The sequence below is a fragment of the Pleurodeles waltl genome, chromosome 9 (assembly GCF_031143425.1).
Source record: "Pleurodeles waltl isolate 20211129_DDA chromosome 9, aPleWal1.hap1.20221129, whole genome shotgun sequence".
Classification (NCBI taxonomy): domain Eukaryota; kingdom Metazoa; phylum Chordata; class Amphibia; order Caudata; family Salamandridae; genus Pleurodeles; species Pleurodeles waltl.
In genome coordinates, this window is record NC_090448.1 from 1,009,471,233 (window position 1) to 1,009,497,742 (window position 26,510).

Here is a 26,510-nt window from a genome sequence, read left to right on the forward strand (position 1 = left end):
AACTCAAAATACACACACCTGATACACATTCACACACCACACACCCAATCCAATATAAAACACACACCCACATTACCCACAACCCCTTACAACATTTTTGGAAGAAGCAGAGAGAGGAAAGCTAAGACAACACCAGCATCCAGAGGCACACAACACCATCACTCATACACCATCCACGCACAAAACACCGCACACCCCAAAACATTACCCCACACATCACATCACACATCACTCACACCACATCATGGCACCTCAAAGACACCCCAGGTTTTCTGAGGGGGAGCTCAGGGTCATGTGGAGGAAATCATCCAGGTAGAACCACAGCTATTCGGATCATAGGTGCCGCAGACATCCATTGCAAGGAAGATTGAGCTATGGCGGAGAATTGTCGACAGTGTCAACGCAGTGGGACAGCATCCAAGAACACGGGATGCCATCAGGAAGAGGTGGAACGACCTACAGGGGAAGGTACGTTCCGTGGTATCGTGGTATCGTGGTATCCAGACACCAGGTAGCCGTATAGAGGACTGGCGGTGGACCCCCACCTCCTCCCCTACAACTAACAACATGGGAGGAGCATGTCTTGGTGATCATGCATCCCGAGAGCCTCGCAGGAGTAGCAGGAGGACTGGACTCTGGTAAGTCATATCTCTACTATTATGGCCCCCCCACCCTAACTGCATGCCATCACAAACCCCAACCCCTACCCTCACACCCATCACCCCAACACCTCACATATACCCCACTATCACAACTCACACATCCCAATACCAAGCCCTGCATGTGACAACAATGCATGGACACCCATCACAGACCTGCATGGACACCCATCACCAAAGCATGTCCAAGGGAGAGACTCACCCAGGGGACACAATCACCACTCAGACACGGGCCAAGGCTCTATTGCAAGCACAGAAGTAGAGGGAAACACACCCATTGCACAAGATGGCACACACAGATACAATAACAATGCATTTACACACCAAAAGGACCCCTACACAACGCCACTGGACAGGATGTGCCAGCCATATCCAGTTCCCCCCACAAGAGAGGCCCACAGTGACGACAGCAGCTCTGCACGCCTAGATCAAGATGACCAGCCTGCCCCGTCAGGGACCTCTGGACAGTCGGTTCCCCAGCCACAGTTCCAAACCACCACAGATCCTCCACCCTCAGATAACACCACCACAGCACCCACCCAGCGGGCCCATGCCACTGTCCCCAGGACTCGTCAATCAGCAGTGTGTCCACCACTACAGGGACCCCAGGCAAACCCACTAACACAGGACGATCAGGGACCTGGGGTCAGTGGCAGTGGGCACACAGTTCAGGGGACAGAGGCACAGGATAACAGGGAAGCTGGGAGGATTGCTGTGCGAGAGGGGGAGGACAGGCCCAGGGAACCCACTCTCCATGAGACACTCTCAAACATCATGGGAGCATACCACCACTCCCAGGAGACCATGGGCATGGTACTGGCCAAGTTTCAGGCTTGTGCTCTTCTTGTGCTCCGACCAGCATTTGGGTGACTCTCCATGACTTTTCTGTTTTTGCACCTAGGCAAATCACATAACAATGAATATAGACGTAAAACAAGACAGACATATTGCCTTTTCTAACTAATGCTTCTTGGCAGCATCAGATAAATAAGTAACAATTACTTTGCTGTGAATAAATAGAATTGAACATGTTTCAATTCTGAAAATATGGTACTCTGGGGTACATTTATGAAGACCTTGTGCTGCTACAAATTCTTCAAAGAGATGCAAAGCAACACAGTTTGACGCAAAGGCCTAAAATTGTTGCATAAAAAATAACACCCCCTTGAACTGGGCCCCAAGTATTAGAAATGTTTTTATTCCTCCATAACATTTTCACACACATGTACAACACACATCTAATGGGTGAAATGTAAAAAATGTCTAGGCATAGGATTTTGTACTGGAAAGGTACCCTTTCAGTCAAAACCTGTGCTTTACAACACACACAACTTTGCGCTTTGGCACATTATTAAAGAGCATTAGTACAGGGAAGAGAGTGACAGAAGATCATTGTAGGAAGCTGTCTCTCTATACAGTGCACTAAAATGAAGTACACTGTGCAGTGGGTCCAGTGGATCCCCAAAATCTAGCGGAGGCAGAAATACGTAGATCTAGTGCTCTTTTTGTGGTAGTGTGGGCGAGCAGTTAGGGTTATCAAGGAGTCGTGTTAAGCATTTCTTGTACTCACAGAGGCAATAAATGAGACACAAACTCAAAGAATAAATCTGAGACCAATTCAGAAAAATAACAGTTGCATTTACATATGCTTTGTACCAAAGAACTTTGTTATAAGGTAAGCAGGTTTTGTATTAAAAATACTTTGCTGTTTCAAAAGTCGACAAAGTGCAATTTTCAAAGTCTTCAATGTTACCCTATGGGAGGAAAACAGGAATGCAGTTTCACAGGTAAAGTACACGACTTACAATCCCAGTCTTCAGGATTTTAGACGAGCACCCGGCACGGTTTAGGTTGGTACCAAGAGTGCACCAGAAGCGGCACGGGGGCGACTGGGTGCAGAGATCAAAGTCAGAATCAGTGCCCAATGTTAGTCAATGGAAACCGGGGGGGGGGGATGAAGATGTGCTGCTCCCAGGTGTACAAGTACAAGTCAGAGGTTGGTCCCCGGGGGTTGAGGCAAGCACCCGGGGGCCCATAAGACAGCACCATACTTACACCCTTAGTGGCACAGGGGCGGCTGGTTGCAGACTGCTAACACTGGTCGGATGCCCAAAGCTATCCAAATGAGACATGGAGTATCCGCGGAAGCGGTGCTTACAGGTAAGTAAAGCAGGGTCAAGGGTCGATCTCCTGGAGTTGAGGTAAATACAAGGGGGCCACAAGGCAGCACTAAACTTACACCCTCAGCGGCACGGGCGGCCGGGTGCAGAGTACCAACAAAGTGCCGGGCTCCCAGTGTTATTCAATGGAGGAGATCACTTTCAGAAACAGGCTGCAGGCTCTGGCCAGGAGGCCGGGTGAGGTCCACCCACAGCTGCTGCAGATTGCCCATAGGGCTGGAGCCTAGTTAGTTGGTGTCTTCAGTCTTCCCTGCTGGGTGAATTCTGTTTTGTCTGGCTCTTCTTAGGTCATCGGGAATCTAATTCTAGGGTTCAGGGGTGCCACCTAAAAACTGAATTTGGGGGCATTACAGTGAGTGCCAGGTGGTAGTCAATAGGCTACTCGCCTTTAGGGTGACTACACCCTTTCTATGATCTCTTCCTTTGGGAAGTGGCATAGCTCTAACCCTATTGGCCTAATTTTCCTTCCATACAAGATAGAGGAAATTAAAAAGTAGTGTCCACTTCAGCTCGTCCATCCTAGGGGTGGGACTGGCATGAAGTTCGCACTCCTCCTAATTTACCTAATGTTCCCACCAGTCAGGCTGTCAAAAGTGGGATCAGGAACTAGGGGTCGGCCTCGTCCACCATTTTGAGAGGCCTGACTCGCATTTCAAAGGCAGCAAGGCTGTCAGAGTCACCAGATCCTCGGGGTCTGTGCACGTTCCCAACACGTCCACCACTGAACAGCTCCAAGACTCTGATAGATAAATCACAGAGACTGAGAGAGTTCAAGAGGGGAAGAGGGGATTAGGAAGGGAACAGCTGGGAAGGAGACCTGCAGTAAGAAAAAGGTTAGAACACACGATATGAAAATGATATATCATGAAATCAATACTAGACTATGATTCTAAGCCTAGTCACTCTGAAAACATGAACAATCTAAGAGTTAAGTTTAAAATGACGAAGTTTTAAGATGGCCGGATACCTGTAAGGGAATCAAGATGAATTAAATGAAAACTTTCTTATTCAAGTACTTTCCTTTACATGAGAATCAGAAAAAACATTCTGACTAAATTTTAAACCAGTCATATAAATCCTGTTCTGAGAATGTATACTAGGTCCATACAATATGTCCCTAACTAACCTAAGCTAAACTTACTTATCACATTTAACAAAACGTTCTAAACATCAAACCCCCTTATGAGACGGGACATATGGAGGACGACAGATACTAACCTAAACACCTACTATCCCATACTAAACAAATATATATTTTGGGGTTTTTTTTGTTTTATTTTTCAATTGGTTTTTGTTTTTTTTGTAAAAACACAAGAACCCCAACATTGCCAACACACTTAAAAAATAACAGTAGAAATATTCAGGATCCCAACCCCCACCCACTAACACTAACTAAACTAACAGCCTATACTAACCTAACACTAGGCCCCCTAAACCCACAAAGTATAAGAACCAGGAAAGATGAGGGAGGGGAGGGAATCATGTCCGTCTCATTGTCTACAGGTTGGTCCTCCGGAGGGTCCTCTTGATGGAACGCACCCGCCGGTTGACCTGTTGCACCTCCTGCCGCAGTCCAAATTCCGTTGCATTTGTGCAAAAGCAGCAGGGTCAATGGCTGCAGCAGGGGTGGTCTGGGTGACAGCCGAGGAAGTATGGGCCCGTGTTGTGTCCATGGCTGTGGGCTGCCCTGCAGGTGGTGCTGTGCTTGGACCAGGAGCAGTTGCTGTGGATGGTCCCACAACAGTCCCAGCTGCTGGTGGTGCCACTTGGGTGGTGGTGGTGGTGGTTGTGGTAGACAAAGAAGGGCCGCCTTGTGCAAATGCCCTCCAGACTCCGGAGGCTCGTTCATGGAGATATCTGCAGGCCATTTTTCGGTACCCAGACTCGACATCAAGGATGTGGCGGTATCTCATTGCCCGCCATTGAAACTCCCTGACCTGGATGGGAGTCATATTTGCAGCTGTTAAGACAAATAGAAAATCTATCATTAGGTACTGCATTGTGTGAAATGGCACAAGAAGTAAATCAGACAATACATCTATTGTACTTGTAACAGCTCATATCATCATACAGATCATTGATTGTCCCTGAGGAAGTACATGGCAAGCCAGCCTGCAAAGGTCTTATCACACATAGCACATCCAAACCCTACAAGATGGGTAACAACAGGCATGATTTTGGCATCATAGTTCTGCCAGTTGTCAGCTAACAATCATGCTGCACATCCTCCACCACTGCCAGGGCTACAAATGTCATTGTATGGGATGGAAATCTAGGGCCAATTGATCTGCGAGTTGTAAATGGACTTGCCAGTATAGTAAGCATGTGCTAAACATGAGGATGTATACTAGGTTCAGACAAGTGATTCACTGATTTACATGTCTGTGTACCAAACTTGAATCATCAGTCCTAGGTACACTATTCCCAAACCTATGCCTGTGTCTGAGGGGGGTGGAAGGGTGGACTAACAACTAATAATTTCTAACAACAAGGACACCCAGGAAGCTTAGGAAAGCTGGACATGTGTTTGGCCCAGCACACACACCACAGGTAAGGAGGATCTCCAAATAGGAGACAGCTAACCCTTGACCAATCCCATCGAAACTCATGTTTGGAAATGCAGACCTTTGTCCACATCATTTACTTCCAGTAAGCCATGACTTACAACAAACACAGAGATGCAAGAACACCCCTGGCCATGAGTTGCACGCACACCTAGGCCATTGCACTCAAGTGCCACATACTCGTAGCAGTACATGTGGAGCTACATTCTGCTAGGAAGTTTAACCTACAGTTCAATACGTATATTAGTGAATAGGGAAGCAGAAGTCTGTGGGTAAGCATTTGGCATCCCCATTCTGGGAGAATGTGGGTCTGACTGGCTGACTAATTCACTAATATGGTCCAGTGCAACTTTTTCTGAATCAAGTTTAATCCACATGACTCATCCCTATTCACATTGCTGTGCCTACAGGACTGACCTAGAATACCAAAATATGACAATGGGATAAGGATTGGCCAACTCAAAGATGGTGATAAAATGATATTCCACTCATGGAACAAAACAAATGATTGGCCAGCGCATCACACCTTGCTCTGTGTCCAACACACAGGAGTCCATCACACATCACCAGCAAACACAACACATAACAGACATATCAACACTTACTGGAGTTGTCTGGGTCCTCGAATCGAGCCACCTCGCCATCAGTGTAGGGTGCTGGTCCACCTGTAAGGCATGGAAGGGAGAAATGTGCTCAAAGTCTGTGCACTGTACAACAATTCCAAAGACAAATACTATGTGTAAGATTACATCAGAAAGTAAAGCCTCTCAGACATGATGATACTGCATCCTACATAGCACGGCTAACATCTACATACCCTGGGTCTCCAGTGAGTGATACACACATATCTGCACACATGCAGTGGCCCTAACTATCATGTGGTGGCAAACATGCTCCTTCATTAGTGAGAAGACATAATAATGGAGTGTATTCGTCTCATCATGTGTATCCATGAGAGACATCCAAAGCCACTTTCCATGAGGACTGCATTACCAGTCAACCAGCCATTGTGACCATGACAAATTTATGACACACAGGTACAATGTACAGAGGGCCAGGGACAGTTGTTAGCCCTCATTTTGTTACAGTTTATTCATTTGATGTGGCACAGCTATGATGAGTTGCACCAACCATAGAGATATGAACCCATGTGCATACCTTTGGCCAGCCATCCCTAATCGAAATGTGGCACTACAAACTCCATATACCAGTCTAAGATGTTAGCTGAGCGCAGCTAGAACTTGTCACCTATGTGTCCAAATCCAGATCAGACATGTATCCGAAATGAAGGAGGGGCACAATAATCCCTCAGATTTTTGGAATTTCCATGATCGGTTCCCTTACCCACTCACCAGACACACATGAGACATATGTTCGGGCCAGCTTGTACTATCCAAACTGGATTATGCCAATAGCCTCTACCATGGATCATCTCTATCTGTTATGAAAAAACTACAACGTATCCAGAATTCCGCAGCCAGGCTACTACTACATATAAAGCAGCAAGCCCACATCTCCCCTGCCGTTGCCAGAAGATGCACTTTCAAGCTGCTTTGTATCACCCACAAAGCTATACATGGAACAGGACTGCTTTTTATCAGAAAGAAAATTACCAAATACATCCAACAAAGAACCCTCCGCTCAAGATTGGCACCCCGCCTTAGAACACCACCATACAAGAAAAAGACTATAGATGGTACATCCATCTCCGTCCAAGCAGCCAAACTATGGAATTCATTACCCCCAACTATAAGAGCCACAGATAACTTTCTTGTCTTCAGAAAACTACTCAAGAGTTGGCTCTTTCCTTCATAACCACCTTTTTCAAACAACTATGAACTGCATATGCCTATGTGGATAAATATTTTTTTCAGATTATATGTATATTTCTATTTATTTATAGTTTCTTTGGAAAATATGTATTGCTACTATGTCATAACAATAAAATACACACACACTCTTTAAACCTGTCTGACTAAGTATTTTTTACCCATGATTCTAATTATGTATTGTATGTGCATATGTGTGTGTATTCGTGTGTGTGTGTATATATATATATGTATGTGTATATGTTGTTTCTGTGCTTGGCATGTTCGTGGATCATTGCATGGCTCCTGGTTCTTTGGGTTGTTATACTAGATATCTATGAATTCCTGCTCTCATCTTATCACACTTTTCTACTCATCACTCTTATGTCATGTCTCTATCAAACTATCCTCCATTCTCACTCTGACTCATCCCAAATCCCTTCTACCACTTTCATCTCCTAAATATCTCTGCCTAAGCTCTTCCCTCCACCTCCACATCTAACTCACCAAACCTCACTCTACCTCTGTGACCTCCCACACAACCCTACTAAATTCTCCTGCATTCATCTCACCCTGCTACTATGCTCTCCCTAACCCTTCCACATACTCTTCCCTCTCCGCCCCCCTTTACTCATCCCAAGCCTTTGGGTTGAGTAAATGAAGGATATACTCCTAATTAACACTTCTGGATTTCTTTCCTCCTCCACCCCTCCATTACTCCAGTCAATCTAACTAACAAACTCTCATATCCGCGGCTCAAATTAACTCATAATAATACTAAAACTGTACTCATTATTTAATGATACTAATTCATCACTAATTCTTGTTGGGTTCCAGAGTAGCGTGCTACTCATCGAAAAGCGCTTCGACGCCTCGTCAGGGGTAGTAAGCGCTATATAAATACGATTACAATACAATACAATACATTGCTATCATCAATTGACGTGAAGCCTGCACTCATTTTCAGCCTCATGTTGTGTTTAGAAAGTCAGTCTAGCTGTTGCGTCAACAAATTATGGTAATTGGGAAACATCCTTTATTACGACTTTTTTTTAACGAAAGTCGTGGTTAACGAAAGCGCAACAACGCTTTTTTTAACCACGACTCTGTTATTTTGTGCCTTAACTACGTATGTTCTGAACAACGAACATGAGTGGTTAAAGTACAAAGAAGGGAGTTGGTGAAGGAGGACGACGCAGGTGAAAAGGGGTCGACTAAGGTAAGTGGTGGGTTTAGGTTTTGGGGAGGGGGTGGGGGGTTAGGGGGTTTTAGGTTTTGGGGTGGGGTTGGGGGGTGGGGTGTTTTTGGTTTTGGGGAGGGGGTGGGGGTTTAGGGGGTTTTAGGTTTTGAGGTGGGGTTGTGGGGGTGGGGCATTTTCGGTTTTGGGGAGGGGGTGGGGGGTTAGGGGGTTTTAGTTTTGGGGTGGGGTTGGGGGGGTGGGGTGTTTTTGGTTTTGGGGAGGGGGTGGGGGTTAGGGGGTTTTAGGTTTTGGGGTGGGGTTGGGGGGTGGGGCGTTTTTGGTTTTGGGGAGGGGGTTGGGGGTCAGGGGGTTTTAGGTTTTGGGGTGGGGTTGGGGGGTGGGGCGTTTTTGGTTTTGGGGAGGGGGTGGGGGGTTAGGGGGTTTTAGGTTTTGGGGCGGGGTTGGGGGGTGGGGCGTTTTTGGTTTTGGGGAGGGGGTGGGGTTAGGGGGTTTTAGGTTTTGGGGTGGGGTTGGGGGGGTGGGGCGTTTTTGGTTTTGGGGAGGGGGTGGTGGGTTAGGGGGTTTTAGGTTTTGGGGTGGGGTTGGGGGAGTGGGGAGTTTTTGGTTTTGGGGAGGGGGTGGGGGTCAGAGGGTTTAGGTTTTGGGGTGGGGTTGGGGGCGTGGGCGTTTTTGGTTTTGGGGAGGGGGTGGGGGTTAGGGGGTTTTGGGTTTTGGGGTGGGGTTGGGGGGGTGGGGTGAGGGATGTATGGTGAATGGTGCCTATTAGTAATGCTTTTATCAGGAATGCCTTTACAACAAAATATCGTTAAGGCATTCGTGGTAAAATCATTAGTAGTAAGAACGAGGTCGGTGTTCCGACCTCGTTGTTAAGGCACTAGTTGTTTTCCCAGTCGGTGTTCCGTCGTATAATCATGGTAATGAGTTGGAAATTTCTATACCTCACAGGCAACTGTGGCCTATATCTATTCATAATTGGCTCCTGATTTGTGTTGCTGTTTGACACAAAGGTGGCACTAACTTACATAATGCAAATGTATTCAATACGTTTGCGGAGCTCTTGCTTCCTAACAGCTAGCAATTGTGGTCCTTAAGAAAGTAGAAATATGACCCTGTATGTTTCAGTAGCATTCCACACACTCAACAACATTGCCGGCAGATATTGTAAAAATCAGCTGATGTCACTACAGAGCAATTAAACGTGCACATTAACATGATTTGTACTCACCAACAGGGCCACCAATCACAATCCCCAGGTGTTCCAGCAGATCTTGCTCCCTGGAGACAAGGTCAGCCCAGTGGTGCTTCAGCTGGTTCTGGTTTCTGGGTTTCTTATAAATCCTTTGCAGATGATGCAGCACCTTTGCCGACCGGAGCCTCCGTGCCTCAGTGTGATACCCCTGTATCACACGCCCACCTGCCTCAATCATTAGGGGTAGGAAATGGCACACCAGCCAAATGAATCCACCCAGCTCCTCCTCTCCCATCCTGCCAAGACGAAGCCTACCCAACATATTAGTACCAATAGAGAAATAGGGGATAAAGGGGAACAAAGGAGAATAGGGGGAATGTAGGACAGGAACATTTTTAAAAAACTACTAACACAGCCCAACAATACCCAAACTAACACTACCCACAACAGACTCCCAACAAAACAAAGACAATACTTTACAACACAAATGAGCACAAAAAACACTCAGACAGGATGCTACAACAAGTTTTTAATCACAAAAAGACAATAAAAAAGACCACACAGGAGACAAATTCACTAAATATACAGAGACAAATTGAGACACAGCCACACAGTCAGGAAATATCACAGACTGCAAAGTGAAAGTGAAAGTACACCCACTGTACCTATTCTGTAAACAGGATATCCTATTACATCACTTCCTGCCTAAAATAGCGGGCCTTTTTATCATCATGCGTCAAAATATTTTGACGCATACAGTCTGCACGTCATTTTTTTCGACGCACAGGAGTAGATTTGAGCCTGCATCCATTTGCTTCGAAATAGTTTTAAACTTAACCAATTTTCGGAGGTACAGTGTGGAAGATACCGCTTAGGGCCAATGGTTCTTTCAGGGCATTATGCGTCGTTTTTCGGCCATAAGCGTCATTTTTAAACGCATGTGCGTAATTGTTTGACACGCATGTGGCAAAGTTTCAGGCATTAACTGGGTTTGGGTCATTTTACAATTTTAATGTAATATTACAGTTGTGACAATACTGAGATAGGCTGATTGCACCCACTTTGGGCCTGACGGTGTATGGGCACATGTGACACATCATACTACTGCGGAGCATGATCCGCTACTTCATGTACATGATTTTCACTCTTGACTGACGCAATAGCTGGCCAAACGTGTGGCCTACATATATGTATAGCACAAATTGGGCATGTTTGGCATCAGGGGAGGATAGCAAGGTGACGCACATAAGTACAATATCTCAATGCCTATGGCTCAATTTGTGTGCATTGGCTACTCATATTGTTGTTGACCCACTGTGTGAGCATCACAAGATGCATTATTGCAAATATGCTTGTATGCATGTGGAGTCAATGTGTCCAACCCTCAGATGCAAGTCAGTGTGGAAATGAGAGAGGACATGTGTTAGTCATACATGTAGCAACAACTGCTGTGTGCACTTTCTAGTTTTTGGGTAACATAAACACCACAAATGACAAAGCATGCACCAGATAGATAGCAGACGGTTGTTCATGTCAATGGTCCAAAACTTGGCCATCACATGTCCTGGAATTTTGGATACTGCTTCCTAAGCACTTGTTGGTGAACCCACCATGAGTCAGGCACATGTACATACTAAGTGGGTACCGTGTAATTGACACAGAGAGCCAAAGATGAACCACATTTGTAATGTCACGCAACAGTTGAGGTCATATGACAGACCAGCAGACCAAGCAGCACGTGGCCACAAATTTCCAGTGATCAATTGCACAGAGGTGTCTGGTTCATGTGTGTGGGCCAATGTTAATCCTGTATATTTTTAGGGGTCTATGTTGTCACAGTTATGTCCAGGTCTAGTCATGAGTCAGTGGTGGCTATTCCTGTATCTACTGAATATCCTTCTGAGATCAATGGAAGTAAAGCCAATGAGGATTTGAGAACCCATATGAGGATGGTCCTACCCTGTCACTGAAGACGTGTTATGAGACTGTCAACAGGGCAACCTTGGTGTGCTGAGTAAGATCATATCTCAGGATTCTTGTACCGGCAGGTGTCATTACAACATTTGTACACAGGTTGGCCTCTAAAGTTCCCACTGCATCTGGGAACATCATAGCCTCTGTGCTGATTAATCTTGTAGCTATTCACCACGCACGGCCCATCAATATGTTGTGAGCAATGTGAATCAGCGTGTGAACTGTCAGGGTCCTAACATGTGTAGACTTTTCATGCACATTATCTAACGTTGCTGGTTCTGCTGGAGGCACCATACCCAATCCTTGCATATGGCCATGGTACACTGTCACACTTTGTCGCTCATGCATACATGAGACCAAGACAAGGGATAGGCCATGATTTGGGTATTTGGAGACAAGTTCCCAATTATGGTACGATAAATAAGCAGATTATGCTATATAATTTATTTGAGTATGCATTGAAGAACCACCTGACAAAATACCCCCAGAGGAATGGGAGGGTTGGGAAAGCAACTATGATACATATGTAGCCACAAGGAACATTTAGGGTAACGCACAGACAGGTGCCAGTCAGGCTAATAGGATGCAGGGTCAATCAGGATCCAGCAATTTCACAAGGTACATACTCAGTGGTCTGACTAAGACTGGTCGGAGGAAGAACAAGACAGTTGATATGGAAAACTGTGTTTGTCCTGTGTTTTGGAAGGTGACACATAAACCCAAGGGCTGTGTTACACAGCTTATTTTTCTGGCAATGCATAACAGTGTAATTAATAAAATGGCAGCTTCTATGTTGTTCCAAGCATCTGCAAGGGCAGTGCATGTTCAAAGGGCTGGTCTGCATGGAGGTGCTCACAGGTGTGTGCTGCATCAGTTTCTCACAAGTCCTGTAGGTGAGATTTGAGTTCAAATGGCCAACAGTACCTTTCACATGGGAAGCAATCTACAGGTGATAACAGGGCTTAGAGACTACAAGCCAGTGCATTATTTAACCTGATGTCCATGCAGACGGATGTATAATGACTATGGCATACCATACTAAAGGGTGAAGCACACTGGAATAATATTGTTAGTCTGTGTGTGTGTAGAGAAGGGAATATCTGGGTACACATATTACCATTCCAGGGACCTCTTAAGACGGGTGGGGTGAGACCGGGAACATGGGTGTGTCAGGACTTAGGACATTGGCTGACATGTACATGGAATGTCAAGTGCACAATGCTTGTCATAGGTGTCGCACTTGTGCTCTCTATGTTCTGCTTATATGGAATTCTAGTCACACATGGTCCTTGCAAAGATAGGTGATGTAACAGTTACTGCTGTCAAGGGTGTGGCCATACATTAATGTTACTGTTGCAATTGCACATCCCCTGCCTCATGTATGATCCATTTTGTTCCATTATTGACTGATGGTGTCTTAGTTGTGTGCCATATGCTGCAAAGAATCATGTTGCCAACATGTATGTATGAAATAGGTGTAGTCCTCTGCTATTGCCCTTCAAAGGTGAAATGTACAGGATATATGTCATTTATAGTGTGTGTGAATGTGACTGTTGAATAATACGCATCACAATTGCTTTGGAAATGTCTGTGTCCTGATCGGTATATCAGCAATGCTCCATGAGGCTACACTCTTATTCTGATAGTTAGAGATAAAAGTGAGCAAAAATGATTACCCAGACCATGATATGGTGATTATTATAGGTGTTTATTTACATATGTTAATATAGTGGTGATGGTGAGTTGATTCAAAAGAAATTGTTGACAATATGTTGACGCCTACGCAATCCTGCAGCTGTGTTTGGTTGGTCCCCCACATGTTGATGGCCAGCATCCTCCTCTTCCTCCTCTTCAGGCATTTGTGGCTCTGGGTCTAATAGGGGAATGTTCCTTTGTACACAAATGTTGTGCAGGATGGCACAGGTTAAAATGATCTTGCAGACCATTTCTGGTGAGTATAGGAGGCTGCCACCAGTGATGTCGAGGCACCTGAATCTTGACTTCAGGATGCCAAAGGTCCTCTCAACCATGGTGCGTGTCCTCCTATGTGCCTCATTGTAGGCACGCTCTGCTGCAGTGCTTGGGTTGCCAAATGGGGTCATAATCCATGGCTGGATCCCATACCCCTGATCAGCTGAAAGAGAAAATGATTGAGATCATGTTGATGTAGCTTGCCCCATTAATATCACCTTGTATGGCAGTAGTTCTCTTGTGTTGTCTGTGACTCATTTGTGTTTGTGTTATTGTGTTGATTCCAAGGCTTCTAGGATGTACCATCAGCACTGGGTTGTTTCCTTGGCTGAACGAGTGTTTGGCTGCTGACCGGTTGTCAGCAGAATATTTTGGGAGTTGCAGTACAGTGTGTACTCCCTGGCATTGTGACTTGTGATACAGGTGTCCCTGTGTCTTAACTGGGGGTGAGATTATAGTTCCATACACAGAATCAATTCGACAGTGGTGGTAACATGTTTGCATCTATGTACCCTGGACATCCAATACCTTTTGACATTTCCAATGGATTAATTTAAACATCAGTGAGACGCTTACATTTTGCAAGGTGACAATTAGCCAAACTTCTCCATTCGTTGTGATCTTTGACGTCTTAACATTTGACTGCACACTAATTTCACATGTGTGACATGTTCACTGCAGACCTATTTCTCTGCCCTTGGCAAGTTGACTCAGGTTGTACTGCACATGGTCTAGTTCAGCTGGCTAACTTGGTTGGGAGGTTGTCGGTTTGAGTTTCAGTAGTTCCATATGGCAGTACATCTGTTGTGTTTGTGTGTTAATTTGTCACAATGAGTATGTGTAGGAATGTGCACCTTCCATATAGTACCATCAAGATTTGTTCTTCGCACAGTCCACTTGCCTCTTGGTAGTGGGCAATGTGAGAGCAGGAGTGATGTGAGATATTGGAATGGCCTCAATGATTGCATGTGACCTTTATTGTAGTCATCATAATGCTATGGGAGACACGGTGTTTGACCTGCAGCAAATTACATTCCACACCCCCTTACACAGTACGTTTTGGCTGGAAGGGTGTTTATTTGGGTGTTATTGATGTGTTATTGGAGTTTTATCTTCACAGATGTCATGCCAGTTGGCACCATGTGTTTGTCATTGTGTTGTTTTACATTTTCCCCTTGGGTCTGTGAAGTGGCATAAGTTTTTATTTGTAACAGTACTTTGTCCCTAGGTGTGTCTCCCATTGGGTGAGGATATCAAATGTGCCGGGCATCATAAAACCTGATGTAGCTCAAGCTTAGGGTAATATTCTGATAGCAATGCCAGCAGTTGACGGAGATGGAAGGATACGCCTAGCCAATGCTAGCATGTCCTCTGCGAGAAGAGCCTAAAAGGTGTGGCAGCCCATAATTTGAGCAAGAGGAGGCAGTGGGACACACCTATCTACATGCACACTCACATCCATGCATTCACAGGTGTGCATGCATGCACCCACCATCCACAGGCACATACCCACACACATTCACAGCAGGCACACACAATATCACATACATTCTTACATATACACCCTCAAACCAAACCATTAAAAGAAAACAATTACTGGCTGGAGTGGTGAACTTGGATGGCAGGAGGGAAGCACCTGAGGTTTTTAGAGGGATAGGACTGACACCTCTTCTCATTGGCTGACCTAGAAGCAGCAGCCTCTTACTCATCGGGGAGCGGGATGGGGTCAGTGAGAGTTGCTTACCCCACTCCACTTTGTGACGTGGTGTTACTGATTGACATTGGACCTGCGCACTACAGGCTTAAAACTGAAGTGCCCAAGTCCATCAGTGACACTCCTCCTCAACATGAGGGGCAGGACCTTGCATCATTTTGCCAAGCTGAGTAGGTCATGCTTTCAGGGCTGTGAAATCCTCAGCTGGCAAAGTTCAGCTTAGGCAGTCAGGCACTTGTGCATTTATTGCATGTAGAGGGCCTAGCTGCCTGCCCTTAACATGGAGTCTTTCTCAGGCTTACCTTTGTTCAGCCTAACAGACACTGCAAAAAGGTGGGGGGTGAGGCCCTCTGCCCTTAAGGACGGGCCGCAGCTAGAGGAAACCCAAGTAACATAACTGTTCATCCCATGTTACATTGAACCCCCTTACCCTATGCGTATAAGTGATAGTAGATATGTGTCCTGAATGTACATGGTATCCTCCCAACCAGTGCATGCATTTTCCCTCCTGGTCCTTGTTCTGGTAATTACCTTACTAGCAGCACGTTATTAGTAATGTTTGAACGTAATCACAATTATTAGTTTGGTTATGATGTACATGCTCACTAAAGATGTCGGCTCAACCCCACTGTGAGTGAATTGTAATCATATGTTCTATTTTTTCAGAAACCTAATATTGATTAATCTTATGTGTATAACGGATATGATCTCAAAACTACTTTAATGCTGATTAATGATTGTATATTATGGAACCACAAGTACATTTTGTAGTACAAAATAAACGGTTTTAAAAATAGGGCCTTGATAGTCTAGGAGGAACCCATGAAAAAATGCTGGAGCAATGGACGTAATCATTGACATATAGGGGAGGCACCCATTGCAGATTTCAACAACAAATGGGGTCAACAACTTTGGAGTATCATTCTTCACTGGCTTGGCACACTAATAAGAAGCACCGGCACTCCAGGTAAGTTTCTATGATGTGCTTTATTGGAAGTCAAGATCTTCACGTCCAGCAGGGCAGCTTACAGGAGAGCAGCTACCACTGCTCCCCTTCCTCCCCAACATTCCAATTCCACATCCCTTGGAAACCAGCACAAGCACAATACAACACACACCTATGGCTTTTCAGCAATTAGCTTGAAAACTGAACTTTAAAATGTACTCTTTTATCCTACTAAATTGCAAACACAGTCAGAAACACTTGCTTGATGCTTAATTTGGGCCGGTGGATACCGTGGCAGACATCGACACTCATTTTTGGGGATCAGCACTTATTTTTCCCCATCAGACATTTCCTAACAGCAAAGGAGGGAAAAACACACAAAGGAGAAAGACAGAAGAAAAGAAAGTGTCAAAAAGGAGAAGCAGGAATCTGCAACTATGAGATAAGGGGAAAAGTGGTGTCTGGTAGTGGAATAAAGAGGCATGAGGTAGATTCCAGACTATACAGCCTTTGTATTCGATGCGCTGACATTTAATAGTGCTGACCGCAAGCTTCTGAGAAGCACTTTTGGCACGGCAGTCATTATTTTACAAATTAAGCACTGCACTTGCTGGAATTTGGGGTAAGCATTATACCTCCTTCACCTGACAATGATATATAATATGTAAAAAAAAAAACCTGTACAGTTTGCTGGATACTCACACCTCGGTTGCACCCTGATATCTGTAACCAGATTTTTGTCGTACTCTATAAACTATTCTGTTCCACACACAGCACCTCAGGTTCGAGATGCGCCTACGAGGTATGCGGGCACACCTGTTTGCTAGGACCAATCCGGTGCGTAAACCCATTGGAGCATATTATTCTCTGTCAAATACGGAGATTGTAAAATACACCGACACTGGGTGCAAAAGACATTTAGATTGGAGTGTTCTTGCACCACTTATAACCTTCAATCTCGGAATGAGGGGGTTAAAATATAAGGGGGACAATCAGTACAAGGAACACAATACACACAAACAAGCTGTACTGTCACTGAATACAGAAACACTAGGACCCAAATCACTAAAAGCAGTGAATCTGTACCTGTAAAAGAATGGATGCTTATGTAATACTTTTTAGAATTATCAAACATTCCCTTTACTGTGCCAGGTGCAGGTTTCCAGGTGTACAAGTGGGTAAGCTATGTGACATATTCTCTGGGTTCCTAATTCACCAATGCTCAGTTCCCCATAGTGTAAAACTACGGGCTTTGGATATGTAGCCTGGTGTGCAAATAAACAAGCTTTCTTCCTTTTTTTCTCAACAGGGAAAACATTTTCCCCTGAAGAAATCCCATCCAAGTTTGGAGGTGAACTGACCCTATCAGCATGGAACTTACCAGCATCAAAACCTCCATCACAACAGCAGCCTTCCCAGACAACTGGAAACACACAGAGGTCAGGCCCCTCCTAAAGTAACCCCTCTGCTGACCCCAGCGAGCTAAAAAAGTATCTACCAATCTCACTGCTCCCCTACCCCGCCAAAGTACTTGAGAATGCCATCAACAAACAGCTTACCGAATACCTGGAACAAATTCACCTACTTGACGCCTCCCACTCAGGATTCCCTGCCAACCACAGCACTGAAACTGCCCTGATTGCTGCCACAGACTACATCAGAACCCTCCACGACCACAGAGAGACAGTAGCACAGATCCTGCTCAATCTCTCTGCTGCTTTGGACACTGTTTCCAACCGCACCCTCATCAACAGACTCTACAACATTGGCATTCAGCAAAACGCCCTAAGTGGATCGCTTGCTTCCTCACAGGATGCACATAGAGAATCTGGCTTCCTCCCTTTACCTCTGAACCCGAGTACATCTTATGCGGCGAACTCCAAGGATCATCCCTTTGCCCCACCTTGTTCAACACCTACGTGACCCCCCTTGTAGACATCATCAGATCCCATGGCCTCAACATAATTTCTTATGCAGATGACACTCTACTCATCTTCCTGCTCACTGAAGACCCCTCCACCACCAGAATCAACTTCTGCAATGCATGACCAACGTAGCCAAGTGGATAAGAGACACCTGCCTTAAACTCAACTCTGGCCAGACAGAAGTTCTGATTTTCCAGACGAGCACCTCCATATGGGACCATCGCTGCCAAGACCTGGAACAACCTACCCCCCCCCTCTTTGTACTGCACCCTCCCTGGCAGATTTCAGGAAAAAACTGAAGACCTTGCTTTTGTACAGACATGTTGCACCAACAGCATGCAGATACCCCTAGAGGTGCCAATGCCGCACTATACAAATACAAATTGATTGATTGATCCAGTCCCCTTCTCATCATGGAAGGGAAATTACTCCATCCGTTTGCTGGAGTAAATCTCTGCCCATTTCCAGGGTGAGAATGATTTGCATCAGAATTTGTGAATGCACACAAGTGTACAAGTATTGGGCTTTCACACACTTAGATACAGCCTAGACTAATGGGGTTGATCTAGACTTTGGCAGGTGACAGATTAGCCCCTAGCCATTTCGTCTAACTACCACTACCTCTCCCCAGCAGAGGACTGCCTACCATATCTATTGATATTCTCCTAAATGGTGTGAACATCTGTGATTAAAGTACATGTGGTTGTACAGCAGATGCACTTTCATTGAGCTGAGCTGAGCATGCCAACAAGCACATTGTATGAGGGGTAACACAGGATAAATCTGTGGCAGTAGCCCCATACAGCCTAAATATATAAGGGATACTGCCACTGTATGCAGCTGGCTTGTGGCAAAGGGACCACCAGGGTTATGGATGTTCACCAACAGATACAGCTGAGGCTTCAATGGATGATACTAGTGGGTACCCACTGATTCATGGTGGTGACCTTGGTCCACCACACTCTAAATTACCCAATATGTTTGGAGACAACATGTTTCCTCTACAAGAGCCTATAGGCCTGGAGATATGAGATCTACCTCCATCTTCAGCATGTAGTGAGATCATACTATGTAGTCCACATGACCTGAATCCTGCCACCTCAGCAGGGAATTTAAGACACATTTCAATAAGCTGGTGAATAAACTTGGAACTGTGATGAAAGAGAGATAAATAAGAGGTGGCAGGGTAGGAAAAACCAAGCCACGGGGAAGATCATTAGGGTGCCAGTGGCATGTGTATTGCTTGGAGGTGACCTGGGGAAATATGTTTAAAGATTTGTATGTTACCTTGCCTCTATGTCATATTTGCCTCTGTATCTCTCTGATGCTTTCTTAACTCTCCCTTATCGCCATACTACCCTGAGTGCCTGCCTTTATGCCCCCGTGAATATGTTGCCTGTTTCTATCCCCATATCCCTTGGCCCCATGTATTCATGTCTCGTTATCACCCTATCATCATGTCTTCCTTCCCACATACCCCATGTCGCCATTTATTTAAGTCACCATATTCTGTTGGCTCTTTGCCTCCCTGTCCCCTGCTTTCCGGTCTTGGTGCACCCTGCCTGTTCTCCTACCTGTTCTCCTACCTCTAAATGCCATTGTTCCTATTCCCTCTGTCTCTATGCACCCCATTTCCCAATCACCCTCTTCTCTTGCATCCATAGACTTTATCTTCATGTCCCCATGTATCCCTGTCACCATGCCCCTTGGTCTTTCTGTCTCAATACTCACTGGCTCTATAAACTTCTTACAATATCACTATGGTATCAAAAACTCACCCACTTAGACTTATGTGTCATGTCTCTCATACACTGGCATCTTGTGGGCGAGCCACCCGAGAACTCAATACCCACATTTAGGCCTGGCCTGATAATGCCTTTGCATCTTCAATGTTTATGCATCATGAAAAGGATACAGCATTCATATGTGTACCTGGCATTCACTATCATATCTCTGCCTTAGAACTCCAGTAGAGATAGCCTGACAATCACACAACATCCAGCAGTGGGGCTTGAGTGACCTAGCCCGGTAAGATTCCAAGGGCCCTCCAGAGGCCTTGATGACATAATCAGGTGTCCCTGGCACCTACCCACTTGTGCCAGGTAAGGACAGTGTTATGAATGAAGTGTACTAGGCGCTCATGATTTTGGATCAGAAGGTGTGGGGAATATGAGTCTTGGTCAGCACTGCAGCTCAAAGGGATAGGAGTTATATAGTGGGTGTGCTAGGAGTATTGTTCATGGTGGGTACAGCACATGTTTGCCTAAAGACTCCATCCATTAGACTTGAACTCTTATCATGTGGCCTCCTCAAGAGTCCAGTGGTGATAGATTGAAGTTAGAATGTCCACCATTGATGCCAACTGAAGATGTGAAGTTGTCCTCCAAGCCATGTACGAGCAACCACCTGTCAAGCAACTTATACTTATGTGTATATCATGTGTTTCTGTATAGCAAAGTCTCAACTCGTTCCGGGTCCAAGAAGGGTTTAGTCATATACACACTGGGTGTGAACTTTGTTTTAAGTAAGTTGGGGGATGAGATATATTGGCCTGAATGGTGGTAACACTGGTGACAAAGGAGCACAACATTGGGAGCACAACAATGACACAGAAGAGTGTGGAGGCCTTCATATATTAAAGCATATAGAGATATTCTATGGTAAGATCATGTGTCACAACATTTCAGTCACTGAAGACTGTCATTTGACAGCATCTGTTCATTCAGTTGAAAGCTGACCACAGAGAGAACACATAACTGCAGTGGAGAGAGGTGTGGGTAAGCTCATTTCTGCCCGTAGTGGGGCAGAAACTACAGGAGAGGCTTGGTTCTAATGTGTCATGTGTTGCAATATGTGAATCTCACAAAGGACATAGGTAACAATTAATGTGCAGGTTTTCACTATTTAGCCAATGCTCCATGTTCCTGAAAACCACACATACTTCCACGAATAACAAGAAAATGTTGCTCCAATTTGGCTTTACCTTAAAAAAATAAAAGACAAGATGCGTTTGGCAAAACAGAAACAGTTGGTTTTATTAAACGCAGCAGCTGGGAGAGCAGTACAGAGTTGGGGTCTGATGACTGTTTCAAATTACATTGGTTCTGAGCGCCATTATATACATTTCTCAAAGCATCATAAAAGAATTCTATGCATTCTTTGGAGAAAGGAAACCGGGACTAATCACGGAGTCATACATCTGACCATCGGATAAAATACGCAGGTGGGCCTCGACCTTGCATGGACATAATGTGGGCCAGTCTGTAACAAGTCCAGATGTCCGGTATGAGAAGTGCGTGATCACTGCGTGTTGCGTGTGTACTGTGTGCTGAGTGTTCCTAACTTCATGTGGCATCTAACTTTTATGGTGTCTTGGGAACACGCACCCCTCCAGCCAAATGTGTTTTATTTAGGACCAATCTCCTAGGACCATTGAGGTGCTGCTGCCTATCAAAGGGATTGATCTGGGTTTTTCCTGTTCGCACATTTGTCTACGGGCTACGTGTCATCTCACCTGTGATCTGTCAATCAATTGCTTCAGGCCTAGGTCACAGGGCTTGCATGACCACGTATTCCTGGCTTGGGGTTGATGAGGCGGTCACATTGGGTGGAATCGACAACAGTGATGCAAGTTTGTTGTTATGCGTGCACTTATCATGACATACATCGACATCACTTTTACCAATATTTACATTCTGTTTCACCCAACTCTTATCCTCAGCTCCCTTCATCCCCTTGTTAGTTGTATGTAATATGTCTATTTGATTTTTGGCCTCCATCATTGAGTGAACTGTTTCCATTTGTTTTGTGCCCTGCACCATTGAGAAACCTTTGCTGATTTGATTTATGACCTGCACCACTGCGTGTACTATACCCATTTGATGTGTGATTTACATGCATCGTGTGAACTGTGCCTATTACATTTGTGTCTTGTACACATTGATTACACTCTGCCCAGGTTATTTGTGACCATTGATCAAATTTGGTCAAATATGCCAATTTGGTTTAGGGGTTACACCAGGTAAGGGAACACAGCATTCTTTGATATACGCCCTGTACTCACTGAATGAACTGTGCCTGTGTGACTTAGGCTTAAATCCGTTATATGAACCAGTGCTTATTTGATTTCCCAGTTCTTCATCCAGGAACGGTTGCCATATCCTCTTGACAGGCCGCAAAACTGGAGAACTCGTCTGTGAAATGCCGCCACCAGATGGCTCCTCGTGTCCACACTATTGTCTAGATTAAGTTTAAATTGCGAATAAATCACACTTTGAAAATGCAGTCAGCCCACATTCTGGAGCTCGAGGAGTATGTGCAGCGAGGGCAGAACATTCATGTTTTAGGGTCAGGTGCAGCAGCAGCTGTGTAAGTGCACTGCTCTGCAGTCTAGACAGCGTGAGAGACTGCTTGCTGAAGAACGTCCACTTGGGCTGGATGTCCCAACAAAACATCCGTCAAAAAAGATGAACTCCCTAGGTCAGTGCCTGACATTCATATCTCCCTTCTCTTTGGAGATCATTAATCTTCTGTTCCTTTAACCAGACTTTGCTGTAGAAGTAATCAAACAGAATGTGATATTGTTCATAATCTATGCAACTGTTTTAATTTACAAGCACATAGTGATAGCTTTTGGAATGAAATATCTGGGATGAATGAACTTAACTTTCTTTGATAACCCACGTTCGTTATTCTTTATCATTTCCTAAGAATATCCAATATTACAACTTGCTGGAAGGACAGTCTAAAAGTGTTTGAAATTGGCAAAAACAAATATTCTTAGAAAATGGAGATCTCTCTCTCAGTGCGCCACATTATAATGACAGGGTGTCACAAATGATGCAGACGGCCACATATGAAAGTCGATGTACAAATTATAAACTCATATTTTCAGTGTTGTCAGATTATTTTTCCAACAAATTTCACATGTGATATTGTTGCTAAAGACTTACGGTAAATAACAGTAAAATTAAAATTATATATATATATATATATATATATATATATATATATATATATATATATATATATATATATATATATATATTAATGGGCTCTAAGTAAGTCTTCTGCAGAATATACTGGAGCTTAACAGCATGACAAAAATGCTACAATGGACCAGCATAGCTTGAAAAGCAGGGAGGGCCAAATAACAAGGGTACAAGAAACACACGCCGAAATCAGAGAGCAAAGCCCTTCAGAGACGATGGAGAGATGCAGATGTCGTTCACTCAGTACTCGGCATACTTCAGAGGGATGTTGATTTGGGTCTCCCCGGGGATGCCTTTTCAGACGACTCGAACTATTGTGGACAGTGGCGGCCGCTGCAAATCTCAAAGGATAGGGGTGGGGGCACTAGTGGGGGAAGTGGGGGCTGTGAGGGAATAAAAAATAATTAAAAAAATAACTTACCTCTTTCCGTCGCCTTCAACTGCCGCCTCGATCCTCTTCTGGTGCCCCACCATTCACTGCTGGGACACCATCACAGGCTCCCCAGCAATCCTGGTGCTGCTTACATGCTGTACATGGCATGTAAGCAGCATCAGGCTTGGTCTGAGCGGCAGTCTCTGCCACTCAGACACTGCCTGGGGTCTGTGCAGCTTCTGCAGCTGGGTTGGAGAAACCTAAGTGCGCATGTGTGTTTGGCCGGCCTCCCGTGGCCTAGCCCCGCCCCTCACTGCACTGCTGTGCCAGAAGTAGAAAAATAAAATGAGAGAAAACTATAATTTTATTTTTCTGCTTCTGGCACAGCCAGTGGGGCTACGCTCCTTCGCCATAGCAGAGGATCTGCCCCTGACTGAGGACCCAGAGGGGAGATGTCTAGTACTATGTGGCAGGCACAGGGGGAAAGACCAGCACTTCTAAGCGTTTATACCCCTAATAGTGATCAAGCGAGATACCTACACGAATTGTCAAAATACCTTGCTGATCTAACACATTACCTGTAAGTAATTGGTAGGGATTTTAATTGCATAGCAGAGACATCTGAACAGGTGACATCCCCACTACCGACGTCTATAGGAATTAAAACAGTCAGAGCATTTCATCACTACCTTGAGAGGTTAATAGATGTATAGAGTGAGCTCATCATCCGGGGGAGAGACTACTCTTTTTATTCGGGTATGAATGATCTGCTTGTCCGTCTGGACAAGCTCCTGTGCTGCCTGAGTGCTCATGATACTGTAACACATGCTGAATACTTAACAAGGGTCCACTCCGACCATAACCCCTTAATCATGTCACTGAATTGGTGCGGAGAGAGAGCCATAATCCCAACACGGAGACTGAAAGTAGAAACCCTAGAGGAACAGATTTTTGGAGAAGTGATTAAAGAGGATATACAAAATTACTTTAGGGGAAAATAAGGGCATAGCAGCATCTAGACTGATAGAATGGGAGGCCTTCAAGGCAGTGATCTGCAGGAGATGTATTGACATCTGCATGGGTACTAGACCCACACTGCATCAGGCAGTGGAGAAGGAGGAGTAGACAATTCGAAATATGGAAGAAAGGCCAGCCCACCCGAAACTAGCTGACACCTTGATTGAGGAGGGGAAGAAATGTACGCACTGCATTAAAAGACTCTGAGGATTTGATTATAACTAGTATTTACTGAGAGCATTGGGTAGAGGAGAAAACGGGTAGGCTGTTGCCGTGACAAGCCAGTCCGCAGAGACAGGTAGTCCCCAAAGTAGAAATTAGCAACAAGAGTGGGGATATGATGTTCACCCAGCGTGAGAATAATGACACCTTCGTAGCCTGCTATGAGAAGTCACATGAAACCCCACAGAAATTGATAGGCAGACCATTCAGAGGCTGGCCCCCCTCCTCTGTGAATGCATGGAAACATTAGGCATTGAGATAACCAAAGAAAAGGTGAGTAAGGCAGTTAAGACCCTAGGGAAAAGGTTGCAGGGTAAGATGGGCATCCAATTGAGTTTAATGCCACCTAACTGGAACAGTTGGCTCCTGACCTGACCACCATATTTAATACAAAAAGACTGCCACCCTCGACTTTCACAGCAATAATGGTAGCCCTCCCCAAGCTTGGCATGGATTCCTAGCAACCCTCTGTTTATAGACCATTCTGTATGCAAAATTCGGACAGTTAGGTCCTGAGCAAAATACTGGCTAGCAGGTTTTGACCACATAAATCATACATTATTCATGAGGACCATAACAGGTACATTCTGGGGAGAAGCACAGCATTTAATACCTGGAGATTAGCGCAAATACTTGAGCATTCTTGTAATGTGTGCTCCCATGTGGTAGTGCTCTCCATTGATATAGAAAAGGCATTTGATTCCGTAAGGTGAGATTTTTGTATGCTGCAATGGAGAAAATTGACCTATTAGTGAAATTCTTGAGGGAGCAGGGGAAGTTGCAAGAGCAGCTCGTGGGACATGGAAGGGGCCGGGCGGTGTGCGCGGGGGGGAATAAACATTAAAATAAATTAAATTAAAAAAATAACACACTTACCTTGCTCATCGCCGCACCGGTGCCGCTCCTCTCTTTTGTCTTGCTGCAGGCACAGGCTCCCAGTCTGCCCTGCAGCCAATCCTGACTCTGCTAAAAGAAGCATCAGGATTGGCTGGGAGCACCCACCCAGGGTGCTCCCAGTCAGACTGGGAGCCTGTGTAGGCTCTCCAGCCTGGCAATTTTGTTGCCGGGCTGGGGAGAGCCCACTGCGCACGTATGTTTGGCCGGCCCGAGACGGCCAGCCAAACATACATGCGCTCTGAGGGGGAGTGCTGAGTACTCCCCCTTGCTGCTCGTCACCCCCGTGGCCCCACCCCCCATTAAAAGAAAAGGATAACAAACAAAGTTTATTATCATTTCTTTTAAAAGTTTTGCAGCTGCCGCTGCTGGCAGGAGGCCAACACTCCTCCGCCCTAATGGAGGAGCCACCCCTGGGAAGCTACTCTATACAAATCCGACAGCAAGGGTGCACACAAACCTAATTATATCTGTGAAATATAGAGTTGGCAAGGTCTCGTGGCTGGGATGCCCACTATCCCCATTGCTTGTCTCAATTGCAGTAGAACATTACAAAAGTGGCCCAGCTAAAACAACTACCACAGGATAGATAGGAAAAAGGATTTTCCTGTTAGAAAAACCGTCACCCACCAGGGTTACCCCTTGGTGGCATGCTTCATCATTTGGTTTCTTCCCGTTCCGCTACAGAGCAGGGCGTGCTACGACCTACGGGATACATGGGAGCTCTGATGTAGTCTTGTCAATGTGAATCACAGGAGGGATAGGAGTGGTGGGGTCCTGGGTGAGTTAAAAATACCTGTCTCCTAGTAATTCAAATGACTTAATAGATCACTTGGAGGCAGTATTATTAAAAAAAAGGGCTGCGGAAGTGGGGGATGTAAT